Here is a 16620-nt window from a genome sequence, read left to right as displayed (position 1 = left end):
CAGGTTGTTTGATTCTGGTTAGGTCACAAATTGAACGGGTGGTCTTGGCAAACATATGGCTCCAACCTTTTAAGCATCTGTTATAATTGTACTAAGAGACATTATCATTATCTTGTTTGGATCCTATTTTGAGATATTAATGAAATACTAGATTTCCAAAATTGCATAAACCTTTTATTAGTTCCTTTTCTCTTTATTTTATTTCTCCTACTATTTTTTAATAAGTTTAGAAATTTTTTATTGGAGATAAAATTCACATGTCCTAAAATTCACCACTTAGCCAATTGAAGTGTACAATCTAATAGTTGTCAATGTATTCACCAAGTTGGAAAACACCAATATTTAACTACAGAATATTTTCATTATCCACGAATGAAAGTCTTTAGCAATTAAGCAGTCTGTCCCACTTGCCTCTGATACCAGCCTCTGGCCAAAACAAATCTGCCGCTTTCTGTGATTTTGCCTGAGCTGGGCATTTCACAGAAACAAAATCATGTAGATGTGGCCTTGGGGACTGGCTTCTTTCATTTAGCATGACCTGTCATGTTTCATCCATGTTGTAGCATGTATCTGTTCTTCATTCCTTTGTCTGCTGAACATTATTCTCTTTCATGATTATATAACTGGTTGTCCATTTTATTAACCAGCTTGGTAATGATACCACATCCCTTATTATTATTTTTATTTCACATTTTCTCTGTTTATTTATGTTACATTAAAAAATATAAGATGTACACCATACTCTCCACCCCACCCCTTTATCCATTCCTCTCACATCAACAACCTCTTTCATCATCTTGGGACATTCATTGCATTTGGTGAATACATTTTGGAGCACTGATGCACCACATGGATATTGGTTTACATTGTAGTTTACACTCTCCACCATTCCAAGAAGTGGGCCATGGCAGAAAATGCAATGACCAACATATGTCCTTCAGTACCACCCAGGACAGCTCCATGTCCTGAAAATGCCCCCACATCATATCTCTTCTTCCCTCTCCCTATCCTCACCAGCTACCATGGCAACTTTCTCCACATCAATGATAAAATTTCTTCCTTTAGAAATCACAGTAGTTGCTTAGTAGAATATCAGTAAGTGCATTCTAATCCATATGCTATTCCTCCATCCTCTGGACCCTGGGATGGTTATATCCACTATACCTCTATATCAAGAGGGGGCTTAGATTCCATAACGGTGATGGATGCAATTCTCCTTCTTACATTTGTAGGCACTCTTGACTCCCTTTTGTGGTGGTTGATCTTCTTCAACTCCCTCTTAGCTGGCCAGGTTAATTCCATTAATCCAGAGGGTAGGAGTTGCAAATCTGCCGAGAATAAGGGCCTGACTGTCACACAGACAGTCCAGAGATTCAGGTCTCCTGAGTATTAAAATCCCCAGCCCCAAACACGGGTCCATTAAAGTGACATTGGGTCATGTGTAGATAGGTTACTTCTGAGTCCAACTCCATCAAACTCAGGAATATAAACTCCAAAAGAGGCCCAACTGACATGGCACAGAACTCCAGAGGCATCTGCCATGAACATAACATGTGGGTCTCTGTAGCCCTCAGGAGAACCTGTACCTGGGGTTGTATCTCCTTTTGCTATCTCTGGAACCCTGCTGAGGTGTGTAAGAATGACCCCTCTGATGACCTCTCGACTGTTTTTTGGAGACTCATAGCCTTAAAACTCATTTGTCATTCCCATTTCCCCCTTCTATTCAAGGTCAAAGAGCAGTTTTTAACACTTGATATTACATGTAGGTTGAGATATTCTGCATTTCTGAGTTGACCCTTTTTTCTAGGTCTTCTACTAGTTACATAATCAGTTTTTGCTTAGTAGTAATACCTCAGCATCAGCGAGGCTCATCCCCAGGAGACAGGTTCCACGCTGGGGGAAGGTAACACATTTAAATGCTGGGATTGGGTTAGAGAGTCGCCATACTTGAGCAAAATGAAGGCTCTCAGGAGTTACATCCTAGGGACCCTGTAGCTCATAATTCAGGTGTACAGGGTCAAAAGTATAGACATCAATATCAAGGTTTCATTGTTCCACCATACATCTTTATTGGTCTTTAACCTTTCCCTTGGTGGATTGTTGCTCTTCCATTAGGGACTGTGATAGAGATCCCCTGGCTAGGAACTCAGCACTCCCTCATTTGTCATTTTTAACTATGACTTCTATGAAAACATTCAAACATTTTTTGTACCCTATATATGGCCTGGAGAACTCCCTCCCAAATTTGTGCCCCCCCTTCAATAACAATCCACAACAGTATTCCTCCCTTGTCGTAGTGAAAACTCTCTGTGATCCAAAGTTTCTTCAAAAACAAAGACTCACATATTGTCAAGTTGCATTAATAGTAAAATATAACATAGTGATTCATTTAATGTTTCAATATAGAATACATGCTAATTTACAAAATTTTTTGAACAAAAATAAATTGAGGTTTCAAAAAATCACAAAATGAAAAAGCTTTGATTTGACATTTTGACTTTCATCAATGCAATTGATGTTGCACTGTATGTACAGAGGCAATGCAACTTCTTTCATTTTTTCCTCATCGCCTACTTCTTTTTTTCTAATTATTAATTTTTTCTTCCCAAAAGTTTTAGATTTCATTAATTCACATATACCATATAGAGTATCCCCACACACAACATCTAACACTTTGCCCTTTCCCCAGCATTGATCTTTGTACATGTTCATATTTTATTTGCTGCAGCTGACATATAGATATTGAAATACAGCTTCCAAACATTGTTCTCTTTTGGCTTACATTTGTTTTATGTTTTAGATGACAACATTTTTAAAAATTTTAGTTATCTTATATTTTACAGTATGGTTTACATTTTAGTCTATAGGCTTTATAGGTTTTTTTTTTTTTTTGGTGCAATGTAACATGTACTATATCCGTCATTGTTTGATCTTGTGGAACACTTCCATTGCTCCACAGTTACACTGATTCCATCTATTCAATACCTCCCACTCCCTCCACTCAGGGCCTACAGTGAAAATCCTTCATCATTACTTGAAGTTTCATATTCATAGATACTTGCAACAATTATGATGGCTTAGCATACTCGACTGCCCTAACCAATTGGAAGCCACCAATTATCTTGAGACAAACAATTTCCTCTGTTTGAGAACATCAGTGCTACCCAGGATGTGGGTTTACCTTCACTCTCATTGTATGGGTTTACACCCAATGATATAATCTACTATGACAAAATGAGCACATAAAGCAGTTGTTGCTGCTTATGAAAGAGAGGACTCTCATTAATAAAACAAGCAAACATCAAGCCCTTGATGATTTCAGATTATGAAATTCCAAAAACAAAATATAAGGAGACATGTGCATGACGTTGATATATCGACTTGTAAGGGGTGTTTCGTAGTAGAAGATAGAAGCCAGGTGTACGTGGTATCAAACCACAGAATGTGAGAATTCTGAGAAGCAAGTTTTATTTCGACTGGCTGGATTTGGCAGACTCTTGATCTGATAAAAATCCAGCCCCGAGGAGAATTTTTGGGTCCTTTTTATTCTGAGGATATAAGAGTGGGTACTCAAGAGTTGACTGTATGCAAAAGAACTTTTATTAGTTTCTTCAAGGGTCTTATCTGAGTATTAGATAGGTTATTTCTTCCAGGGAAACTTGATTTAATATATATACCCCACATTCCAGATAAGTTTATCACATATCTCCTACATTCCACATCAGCAATTAGCATGAGCCCCCCACATTCCAGGTATGCTTGATATATTTGGCTTGCATGCTCCCTGAATATCCAAAGCCTACATACTTTACTTTTTTCAGTTGGCTTTTTAGGCTTATTTGGACATAAAATAAGTTTGAATTTTTGCACAGGCTATATTAGTATATCTAGTTAAGTTAATATAGATCACCATATACTACCTTTCTTCCCTTTACTTTTTATGTAGTTTTGTACTTATTCATACACTAGCATAAGAAAAGAGGATACCCAGGGTAAACAAATGTACAATACATGAGATTCTATGATTCACATTTAATTTTAAGAAGACCAATTAACATGTGATCTAGTTAAGTTCAGTATGTGTCTAAATTCCTTTCCAATCATTTGGATTAATTAGGATTTGTCTCTTTCTGCTGCATTTTAAGGTATCAAACATCTCATTGCTGACAAACTCATAGAAGCTCTTTATCAGGCTTCAATTCTGTAACTTCTCTGTTTGGTAGCCTACAAAACCAAGGACACTGGTCAAGTGATGGAAATGGTTTGGTTCCATGTACTCTACTCCTGTAGCATGGTTGCCCATAGTTAGAAACATTACTTTCTTGTCTCCTGCAATTTATCTTTCTTGTTCTTTCCTATAGTTACTCTTCCTTGCAGCAAGGCTAGGTTGGTCCTCTTTCTTTCCAGTCGAAATGCTAGTGAGTCACTGCCTTGCAAACTGCTCTATGCTAATGCACTTCCCATGCAGGGTTGCTCTCTTCCCTAAATTTGGCATGCCTCCTCTCTTCTGGCAGGAAAGTGCCATGGGATGCATTACCATCTTGCCTCTTTTCTAGCTGATCACTTAAGTGAGAAATTCATGGGCCATACCTCCCTATTTTTAAATGACCCTCTCTGTGTTGTGAGAGGAACGACTCATGTACAGTTGGGAAGCTCAATCCTTTGAGTATTAAGAGTTTCATGTCCAGGCTGAAGTTTCACCAGGAGGGCCATTTTTCCAGGAAGTGAAACAAAGCATGTGGCCAGGAAGAGCAACCAAACACACTCATATTGGTAAAGAAGTAATGATGTGGGCTATGAGTGGGAGGCTTTTTGTCTCTTCAGAGATAACCTAAGCTGTCTGACTTGTAGGTGTGGAACAGTAAGAGGCTGCAGTCCTGCCCTTAGTGACAATGGCAACGACTCCAGTCCCAGGAAACAGTTTAACAATGGAAGGTCTATAAACTTTAAGTATTTAGGGAAAATGCAAACCAAATATGCTAAAAGCTTATCTAGAATGTCTGAAGTCCATGCTAAAAGCTTACCTAAGATGTGGAAGATATGTATGCTAATTCAAGTCTATTGAGAACTGAAACAAAGGGACCATTTGGCCTTTCCTCTCTGTATAAAAGAAATTTAAAAATCTTGTTCCGGGCTCGGGATTGAAACAGAAAGCTCCCGAATCCAGCCAGCTGTCAATAAACCATTTTTCCTTTTCAAAATCATTCCTGAGTCCTGGCCTCTCTATACGCAAATAATTGAACCTCTCTCAAATTCTGCAACAGTAAAACTGCTACCACTCCTTGATGACATGATACTTTATATTGAAAACTTCAAAGAAAACTCTTAGTGATAATAAGCAAATGAGCAAAATTGTAGTGAGAAGTCAACATACAAAAATCAGTCATGTGTAATACACCTACAGTAAGCCATTCTATTTTGAGCAGCATTTAGAAGATAAAAATTACTAGGAATCCATTTAACCAAGAGGTGAATGACTTTTACACAAAAACAGTAAAACTCTGTTGAAAGAAATTAAGGCACACCAAAGTATATGGAAAGCCATCCAGTGTTCAGGGATTGGAAGATTTTATTATAAGAGGCCAATGCTATGCAAAGAGAGTTAGAGTTTCAAAAAAAACCCTTATCAGTATCCCACCAGTCTTTCTTTTCTTCTGTAATCCATATGCAGGTGCTTAACTTCATATGTAATCAAAATAGGTGTTGGCTAGTAAATTCGTTCAGGTAAAGAGGAAATATTTAGGAATATTCACACTTCCCGATTTCAAAACATACTATAAAACTACAGTAATCTAATGAGAATGAGTGGTAGTGGCATAAGGATGGACACTTAGAATAGTAGAGTAGAATTAACACTCCAGAACACAAACTTAATCTTAACATTATCACTAACACTAAACCGAACCATAACCCTAAACGTAATTGAGGACTTAACTGCATATAATACAATAGAATGTCCAAATTATTTTCACATCAACTCTACCACATGAAGTGATGCCTTCAAAAAGGGTGCCAAGTACATTAAATAATGTAAGAATTGTATCTTCCACAGGTGGTGATGTAATAACTGGATATCCATATGAAAACCATGTAACTGATCCCTAACAAGAGACCATTTTCCAAAATTTGATGAAAAGTGTCAAGGACCTAAACAGAGCTAAAACCATAACATTCATTGAAGTTAATATAGGGGAACAGCTACATTGTCTCTAATTTGGCAAATGAAGTCTTAGCAATGACACTGAAAGCACAGTCAACAAAACAAATCATCCAATTTTTATTTCATCTGAATTAAAAACTTTTTTTGTCTGACAGGGCCTTATCAAGGAAGTGAAAAGAAAACTTACAGAAGAGTAGATAATAGTTGCAAGTCATATATCTTTGCAAGGATGAATATGTCGAACATAAAAAGAAACTTGAGAACTACACAACAAAAGCTCAAACATCCCAATTTGAAAATGGACAAACTACTAGGATAGATATTTATCCAAAGAGGATTTACAGATGGCCAATGTGCATATGTTACAATCCATTAGAGAAAAAACAATCAAAATCAAAATAAGCTACCACTTCACACCCTCAAAGGATGGCTTTTTCAGAAAATGAAAAATCAAATATTGGAGAGGAATTGGAAGCTGAAGTTGGAGCCTTTCTTCCTTTCTGGGTCTGGTCTCTTGAGCTGTATCCCATTGGCTAAAGGCTCATCTCTACCCGGGGCTGTAGCTGTCTGCACCTTCTCTTTTCTGATACATCAGGACAGAAATGACCAAGCTTAATTCTCTTCTGTGTCTATGGATCTCTCATTCTTCTTTACCCATGTTCTCTGTATCTTCCTGATTGTGTATATAGCCCAAAAAGAGGGTGGCGATTCATCCATGAGGTATATACCCTATTGATGTGGTCGAATCAAAGACCCTTAACTGATTTAATTAAGGAATCTCAAAACCTTCGAATGTATTACAACGAAATGGTATCACAACAAAAGAAAAGACCAGCTTAAAAACGTCATCTATATCTTTATTGGTAATTCATAAAAAAAATATCAAACAAAAGAGGGGGAGCTATTGTCTGTTGAGTGTAGTATTTCCAAATTTTGTAAATTAATTTTCTGAGAACAAGATCCCCTCCCATTGTTTGCTTTGCGGTTGTAAATTCCCACTGCCCTCGTCTTGGTAAGACACTGTGACATTCTCAGTTTTCCCATAGGAAAGGTCCTTAAAGAACATTGTATTTGGAATCCACGCTATGATTTCTTTTTCCACGTTTATGATTCTGTTGAAGAACTGAGTAGGGTGAATTGTCTGGAAATCCGAGGGGATTTACTTGCTTAAAGCCTAGGGTGCACAGGAAGCACCACCATAAGTTAGGTGGCCTTGAGGTGATAAATGTCTGCACTTTTAGCCCTTGCCTGCAGCTCACCCCATTTAAGATTGGGTACGTGATATCACCCCCACACACACACACCCTGCAACCACACACTGTCCAAGGGCTAATGTTAAGACGAAATTTTATCTTCATCCTCATTTCTTTCCCAGACCTTCTAACTAATGTCGGGCTTCCTGTGGATATGACTGTCTGACACCCATCCCTGCATGACCCCACCTAAAACTTGCGTGACCCCACCTGCTCCATGCTCACACCTGCGTTGTCTCTCCTCAGAATCAGACAACTCAGAAAAAAATCTCCTTTTCTCAACTTGTTCATTTTATTTGAACCATCCCTCTCAGTGTACTCGGTACACTGTGCCAGATTCATGGATAGTGCCTGATTAAGGCTGGTCCTTTCTCAGCTGGCTAACCTTGGCACACTCAGCAGGCAGCTTTGATGTATCTGGCTTCACTGGCAGGTTGGGAAGTGGCTGTCTGCTCAGGTTGGTACCTGAAGTCCATTGGAGCTACAGGGTCTCTTGAGCTTTCTCTTGCACACTTTAATCCAGGTTCTTGCTCAGTGTTTGATATTGGGAAAATAGTTCTGACCCTTGAGTGTTCTTATGCATCCCTGAAGGAATTGGAAAGGAGGCTGTTTTCATTGAACTCCTTTGAAAAGACCTTCGCACTCCCATGGTTTTCTACAGCACCTGGAGGGACAACAGGGAGAGCACAGAGGGCAAGGGTTTAGCATACTGTTAGGGGTTAGGTGGAAGGGGAAGGGGGCTTCAGGAGACTGGGTGAGGAATGAGGAAGGAGTTGTGGCTGTCAAGGAGAGGGAGGGAGTCTTGGGGTGGTGAGCCAATGGGGAAGAAAAAGAGGCTCTTGGGTGGGGTCATCTCACATTACAGTTCATGCTGCTTCTGTGCCTGGCTCTAAGGCGACAGGCCTTCCCCTTCTTCATTCCGCTGGTTTCTGTCGATGGAGCTGCTTCTATTTGACTGGTCTCTCTCGCCATCTCATTTCCTCCTGGTGTCTACCCCAGGTCTACTGACCTCCCTATATTTACCCACCCCAGAACAATGAGGAGCGAAACCCTGCAATTTTTCTGATCTTCAAGGCTCTCCCCAGCCAGTGGGAGACTTGGGAACTGAGACATCACAAACCCCAATCTGACACCTCCACGGAGTGGCGGGTGGGTAGCTCAGAATACCAAGAGACAGTGATTGGAAAAGGGGCATTTGTCAACTCCCCTGTAGAGCCCTCCAAACCTCCCAGGCAGCTGTCTTCATGAACCCACATTCAATACTGGTTGTGTACATGGCAGGGTGAAGGTGTCTCTTCCAAGCCTTTCCCCACACATCACAGGGGGAAGGCTCCTCCTCCAATCCTTTCCCCATGCCGCTCAATTCAGTGGTTCATTCCATTCTCTCACCCATCGACATGACATCGTGTGGATATGCCTTACCCAAAAGCCCTCACTGAAATGTGGCTGGACTTAAGTCCCTGTGGATGTCAATCATACCACTTCCTTCCTACAAAATTTTATTGTCAATACCCTTTACTTCTTAGCTACAGGAACATTTCCATTTCACCTCCATGTCCAAACTCCCCATAGCTCGGCCCGGTTTTCTGTTTTTCATGTTGTAATCACTGCCTTCATGCTGTCAGGCCTCAGAGAATACACGACGTCCATAGGGGGTCCTAGCTGTGTCAAGTCAAGGTTCATGTTCTTCTCAGGAAGCATACATCCCTTTGGGGTGTAACTGTGTAGGAGAGTGAGGCAGAGACCAATGTGCTGAAGTCGTGCTGAGTATTCATGTGCAGAAAACTATACCCTAAATGATGAGTGGGTGTGTTTGTGATGGAAGTGTACAGGCATGGGGGTGATTTTTCCTATTTTACATGAGGATCTGCCCAGTGAAAGAGAAAAAAGGATTCCAGGTAGGAAAGTGAGAAACAAAACTCTCCTTATTCACAGAATTGCATCGAGTCTATGTTGAAATTTCTACCAATCTACAAAAAGGATCTATTTACAATTGTTGATTTTAGGAAAGCTCAATACACAAAAATTAATGTATTTTAATGTAGTAGGTATTAATAAATGGAAATTGAAATTTAGAAAGCGCAATATAAAACACCACGAGAAAAATGTGGAATATTTAGGGTTCAATCTGATGAAAAATGTTGAAGACCTGCCACTTAAACCTAAAACTTTTGTGGAGACTAATTAATAAAGGCTCAAAAAATGAGCTTTGGGCGGCAGACTGGGCCCAGTGGTTAGGGCGTCCATCTACCACATGGGAGGTCTGCAGTTCAAGCCCCGGGCCTCCTTGACCTGTGTGCAGCTGGCCCATGCACAGTGCTGATGCGCACAAGGAGTACCCTGCCACGCAGGGGTGTCCCCGGGTGGGGCTGCCTCACGCGCAAGGAGTGCACCCCATAAGGAGAGTCGCCCAGTGCGAAAGAAAGTGAAGCCTGCCCAGGAATGGTGCCACACACACAAAGAGCTGACACAACAAGATGATGCAACAAAAAGAAACACAGATTCCCGTGCCACTGACAACAACAGAAGCAGGCAGAGAAGACGCAGCAAATAGACACAGAGAACAGAAAACCGGGGTGTGGGGGGAGAGGGGAGAGAAATAAATAAACAAATCTTTTTAAAAAAATGTGCTTTGATTTTTGGGACTTGCAAGTGTCCTGAATGATATTGTAGGGACAGATGCAAGGCATGATATATCTTACAATAAGCCACTGAATGGACGGTGAGAGGGTGTAAAGTACAATGGAAACTATCATACATGTGGTGTTGCAGTGCTCCAAATGTTTTCATAAAATGAAATGAATGTGAACCACTGATTAACGAGGTTTTTGATGTGCAGAGAGTGGGAGGGTATGGGGACTGGCGGATAAGGGAACCCCACATCTCTCCCTATCATTTTTGTAAATTGTTTTTTTTTGAAGATACATACATCACAAAGCCAAAGTAGTTACAAACCCAGGTACCAGTTCTACTGAGGGCTAAAAAGACCCACAGGTTCTATGGTCATGGCACATGACTCTGTAGGTCATTGTCCCCTACTTTGGATTTTGTGCTCCTGATATTGCTGGAATTGGACTCAGAGGTGACCTTTCAATACATGCCTCTTCTGTTACTCTTAACAAACCTGTGGTTGGTACTGTGTTTTCAGTATATAGAGGAGATCTGAATCTCCAGACTGTCCATGTGATGGTCAGGCCCTGAGTCTCTGCACACTTTCAACTCCTTGCCTCTGGATTGTTAGACTTAATTCAGCAGGCTAACAGGAAGGTGAAAATGGTCAACCATCACACCATGGAGTCAAGGGTTCCTACGATTGCAAGCAGGATATTTTCATCCATCTTTCACATGGAATCTAAGACCCCTCTTGATCTAGAGGTATAGTGAACATCTCCATCCCAGGGTCCACAAAATGGAGAAATAAACTATGAATTAGAGTGGATTTCCTGATATTCTACCTTAAAACTATTGTGACTACTAATAGAAGAAATTGTAGCACTGAGGAGGAGAAAGTGACCATAGTTGTAGGTGAGGGCAGGCAGAGGGAAGAAGAGATGAGATGTGGACACATTTTTGGGACTTTGAGTTATCCTAATAATATTGCAGAGTCAGAATACGGACTTTATATATCCTACCTTAACCTACTGAATATAATGGGAGAGAGTGTGAACTCCAGGGTAAACTATTACGGAAGTGGTGCAGCACTGCTCCAGAATGTGTTCACTGAGTTGGTTCTGTGTGCCAATAGCACCTAGAAATGTAAGCAGGAGAACTGTTCCATCATCCATATGATATCTAAGCACCCTCTCAATATAGAGGAGGTGTGGACATAATGATCCCAAGGTCCAGAGGATGGAGGAATAAAGTATGAATTCGAGTGTACTTACTGATATTCTACTATGGAACTATTGTGATTAGTAAAGGAAGAAATTTTATCATTGATGTTGAGAAAGTGGACACGGTACATGCTGAGAGTAGGGAGAGGGAAGAAGAGATATGATATGAGGGCATTTTGATGGCTTCAAGTTCTCCTGGGTGATACTGCAGGGACAGACGCTGGACTTTTTATGTCCTGCCATGTCCCAATGGGTGGATTAGAGGAGGATGAAGTCCCCTATACATGCTCCAATCTTTCACCAACCATAGGTTCTGGAAAAGTGACAAGAGACGGCTGCAGGAAGGTCACATTTGAGTACAGCTCCATCATACTCAGGAGCACAAATTCCAAAGAAGGACCCTCTGCCATGGTACAGGACTCCAAAGCCATCTGCCATGACCATATACCCTGTGTATCTCCATAGCCTTCAGGAGTACATGCACCTAGGTCTATATCTACTTTGGCTCTCTCTGAGATCCTGCTGAGGTGTGCATAAGCATGACCCCAATGATGACCTCCCAACTCTTTTACAAAGTCTCTCAGCCATATATACTCATTTGTCTTTGTCATTTCCCACTTTTATTCAAGGTCGAAAAGCAGTTTTTAACATTTGATTCAGTATGTAGGTTAAGATATTCTGCTGCTCTGAGTTAATCCTTTTATTCAAGGTTTCTTTCTAATTGCATCACCTGTTAGTGATTGGTAGTAATCCCTCGGCACTAGGGAGGCTCATCCTCGGGAGACATGTCCCACACTGGGGGGAATGTAATGAATTTATGTTATGTGGTTGGCTTAGAGAGTGGTCACATTTCAGCAACATGGAGGCTTTCAGGAGGTATCTCTTAGGCATGCTGAAACACTAGTACTAGTTGATATTTCAGGCACACAGGCTCAAAAGCATAATCACCAGTATCAGGGGCTCATTTTTGGACCATCTTACTGTGTTGGCCTTTGCCATTGCACTTGTGAGATGATTGTTGTTCCATTTGGGAATGTAACAGAGCTCTCCTGGGTAGGAACTCAGCACTCCCTGAGTTGATGTTTGAAACTGTAATGATTGTAAATAAATCCAACATATATCGGAACATTTTATGTTCTCTATATACATGCCCTGGAGGGCCCCTCACCACTCCTTGCTGCCCCCCCCCCCGTCAATAATGTTAACTGTGTGTATGTTTCATAGATGTCCTTTATCAGGATGAGGAAGTTTCCTTCCATTCCATTTTTTATGTTTTTTTTCCTCAAGAATTTGTTCTTGATTTTGCAAAGTACCTTTTCTGTATCACTTGTAATGATCATGTGGAGTTTCTCCTTTTTTCCTTTAAAGTTGCCTTTGCATTTATTGTCTTTCTTTTGTTGAACCACCCATGCATACTTGAGAAGATTCCCACATGATCATAGTGAATATAGTTCTTTTGATATGCTGTTGGACTCAGTTAGCTAGGATTTTATTGCGGATTTTTGCATCTATATTCATAATGATTATTAGTCTGTAGCTTCCTTATTTTGTGCTATCTTTATTTGGCTTTCGTTGATGGTGATAGTCTCTAGAAGCAATTACGGAGTATTACCTCAACTTGAATGTTTTGAAATTCTTTGAGCATAATACATGGTACTTCTTCTTGGAATGTTTGTTAAGAATTCCCTTTAAAGCCTTCTAATCATGGTCTTTTACTCAAGGGGAGGTTATTTTTAATAGATTCAATCTCTTGACCAGTAATTGCTTTTTTGAGATGTTCCATTTCTTGTCAATTCAGTGATTTTTGCTTCTAGGAATTTATCCATTTCATATCAGTTATTCGATTTGTTAGTGTACAATAGTTATAAGTACATACTTCCTGAATGTTATGAGAACGTGTCAACTCAGGTAATTAAGCAGAAGAATATCTGGTCACTTCTGGGCAAATGAGAGGCAGTTTACCATTTCCATGCTTTCTCTTCCATTCAGCCCCAAACATGGCAAACTTACATTGAGGTGGTGGAACTAAAGTGGAAGGAACATTGATCCCTGGGTCACCTTACAGCATGAGCCCCAGCCTACTCACCTCAGGCTTTAGCGCACCAAAAAAAAATGAGCTTCTGTAGTGTGAAGCCATGCAAATAACAATTTTTCTCTGTTGTATCAGCTAGCAGTTACTTTGACATATAAATACAATTTAATTACAAAGTAGTAACGTATATGTTAGTGCAAAAAATTTCTAAAAATACATATAAATCACAATCCCATTTAAAATTTCCTCCCGATTGGTGGGGGCAAGATGGTGGCTGAGTGAGCTTGCCTGGTAATGTCTCTGCAGGGGGCGGCTGGTCAGCGTTGAAGGCTCTTTGGGACCGCGCTGTTTCGGGGATTTTTGCTGGTTGGAAGGTGTCTGGACATCGATTTGGTTGGAAGGTAATAGAGAAGATACGCCTATAATATATAAACGGAGGTCCCAGCTGGGCACGGAAAGTTCCCTCCTTGGGTGGGCGGAGCCGCGGTATCGGGCGCTGCTGCAGCTCAGGGAGCCGCCATGGCCAGGGTTTTTTTTTCCTTTTTTTTTGTAGGCTCTGCGGTGCTGAGGAATTTGCGGGTACTGGGTGGACTGGTGAGGGGTTGATGGGACAGGACTCCTTTGCAGATCGATTTGGGAAGACAGACAGTGTTTTGTGGTGAAGCGGGGGACGTTTTTGGTTGCGGACAGGGGTGGTAGCGCTTCCGCCTGGAGCCCCATCCCCACAGGTCCGGCTGCCGATCTGCAATGGAATTGGATTTTGGGCAATAAGGGGACACAATTGGGAGATTGTTGCAGGGTCCAGTGAGGGAGGGGGACACGTCTGGAAGCCGATTGGGGAATATTTTGCGAAGTTTGGGACTTCCGGTTTTGGAGTCTGTTTTCCGCGTTTCCAGCTGAAGCCCAGCCCACCCGGCAGGGCTTGGGATCTGGGTCACTGAACTGGCTGTGGTGTAGAGGTGCCCTCAAGTGGCCATTGTGTGGGAGCACAGGGAGGGAGCTGTCCAAAGGCTGAAACCACGAGGAGTAGGTGAATTGCAGGGTTCAGACATTAAATATAGAGTTCGCGGATCTGGCTTCCCCCATGGGGCTGGCACCCAGCTACCGGGATCCCTGAGGGCTGTGTTGCACTGCAGGGCTCCTAAGCTTCCTGTTGACCAGATTTGAGGTTGCCAGGTCTGGGTCCCCTGGACTCTGGTGGTCCACACCCCAGACTCACACCTCTTGAGTCTTCAGTGTCTCAGACTTGCCACCCCTGAATCCATCATGCCCTGGGGTCTACCTGGGGTCCTTGAGTGCCCTGGACCTTAACGTTTGTGTTTTATCTTTATTGGTTCATATTGTTTTGTTTTTATTTTCATTTTATCTTATTTTTTACTCTTTTTGATGCCCTGATTACTAATATTGCATTATCCCCTAGTCTTTTCTCCTAGCGTGTCCCCCAAAGTCCTTTTTTTATACAGCTATTTAGGGGTTTTTTCATTGTTGTTTTAGATAGTGTTGCAATTGTGGCTCGTGTATACCTGTATTTCTCTTCCCCTTACCTGTTCCCCACCGTTTGCCCACCCTCTTTTTCTTTCTTCCTTTCTTCTCGTCTTTCTTTTTTTCTTTATTATTATTAGTTTTTCTTTTTCGGTTTTCTCTCTCCCTCTTGTCCCTCATTTTCCACTTATTTTATTTTAATTCAAGTATACAATAGGTGCTACAGGGAACACCTCACATTTGCTGGGTTTTCCCATCCTCCACTGCCTCATTTCTGTGTGAACTGATTTAGGCTACCTACACTATCCCCCTTCCCCTGCATCTTGATATCCGCTATCATCTACTGTCTCTCCTATATTCCACCCCCCACCTCCCGTTCTTTTATCCACAAAGTGTCTAACTCTTAATTTCTGATACCTTTGTTTTCTGTCTGGTATCCACTCTTGAAACTATTACCTTTCTTTTCTTTTTCCCTCTCTCACGAAAACAATAGCTTTGTAGCTCATACCATATTCCTCCCATATTCAGTCATCTACCTCATAAAAGGTACTCTACCTACAGCTATAACTCTACACAATCTACATGAATCTAACCTCCATCCTCCCAGATCTCATATTCTTGCTTTGTTAATATATATCACCAATACTACTCTACACTTTTTCCTTGCTTACACAATTGCCTTTCCCCGGCACTAATACTTTCCTTTAAAGTGAACTTAACCAGCAACAAGAAATTAGAAAAAGAAGAACAAAGTGACAAAAAGAAGATATAACACTTATGCAAAAATAACAGCTAATTAATCTCCAAGAGCAGACAAAGAAGCTAAGGAACTCATTAAACCCGTCAAGATAAAAGGATGACCAGAAAGCAACAAAAATTGACAAATCAAATCAGTAATCAGGAAAACATGGCTGAATCCAATCAACAAACTAAAAATCAGGAAGGGGAGCAGAACTTCGCACAAGCAATGAAAGATCTCAGAACATTTATCACCAACAAATATGATGAAGTAATGAAAGAGGTTAACAACATGAAGACAACACTGGGAGGGGAAATTGCAGACATACGCAAAAACATAACAGACATGATGGGAATGAACACCACAGTTCAAGAAATCAAAAATACACTTGCAACAAATATCAACAGACTAGAAGAGGCAGAGCAGAGAATTAGTGATGTGGAAGACAGTACATCAGAAATCAAAAGATAGTAGAAGGGGTTGATAAAAAGATAGAAAAAATCCAGCTAGGACTTAGGGACCTGAATGACAATGCAAAACGCTCAAATATATGTATTATAGGTATTCCAGAAGGAGAAGAGAAGGGAAAGGGGTCAGAAGGAGTGTTGCAGGAAATAATGGCTGAACACTTCCCAAATCTACTGAAAGAGACAGACATACATATCCAAGAAGCACAGCGCACTCCATTGGTCATAAACCCCAACAGGCCCACCCCAAGACATATACTCATCAAATTATCCAATGCTCAACACAAAGAGAAAATCCTAAAAGCAGCAAGAGAAAAGAAAACCATCACATACAAGGGAAGCTCCATAAGATTAAGTGCTGATTTCTCATCTGAAACCATGGAGGCAAGGAGGCAGTGGTATGATATAGTCAAGGTACTAAAGGAAAAAAATTTCCAACCAAGAATACTATATCCAGCTAAACTAGCATTCAAACATGATGGAGAGTTCAAAATATTTGCAGATAAACAGAAACTGAAAGAGTATACCAACAAGAAACCTCCCCTTCAAGAAGTTCTAAAGGGAGTTCTGCAGGAAGAAAGGAAAAAACAGGACAGGCAGAGTTGGAGGAGAGTATAAGAGCAACAAAAAAAAGACAAACTAGACGGGGAAAAA

The sequence above is a fragment of the Dasypus novemcinctus genome, chromosome X (genome assembly GCF_030445035.2).
Source record: "Dasypus novemcinctus isolate mDasNov1 chromosome X, mDasNov1.1.hap2, whole genome shotgun sequence".
Classification (NCBI taxonomy): domain Eukaryota; kingdom Metazoa; phylum Chordata; class Mammalia; order Cingulata; family Dasypodidae; genus Dasypus; species Dasypus novemcinctus.
The sequence above is the reverse complement of the archived record's forward strand: the minus strand, read 5'-3'. Positions refer to the sequence as shown.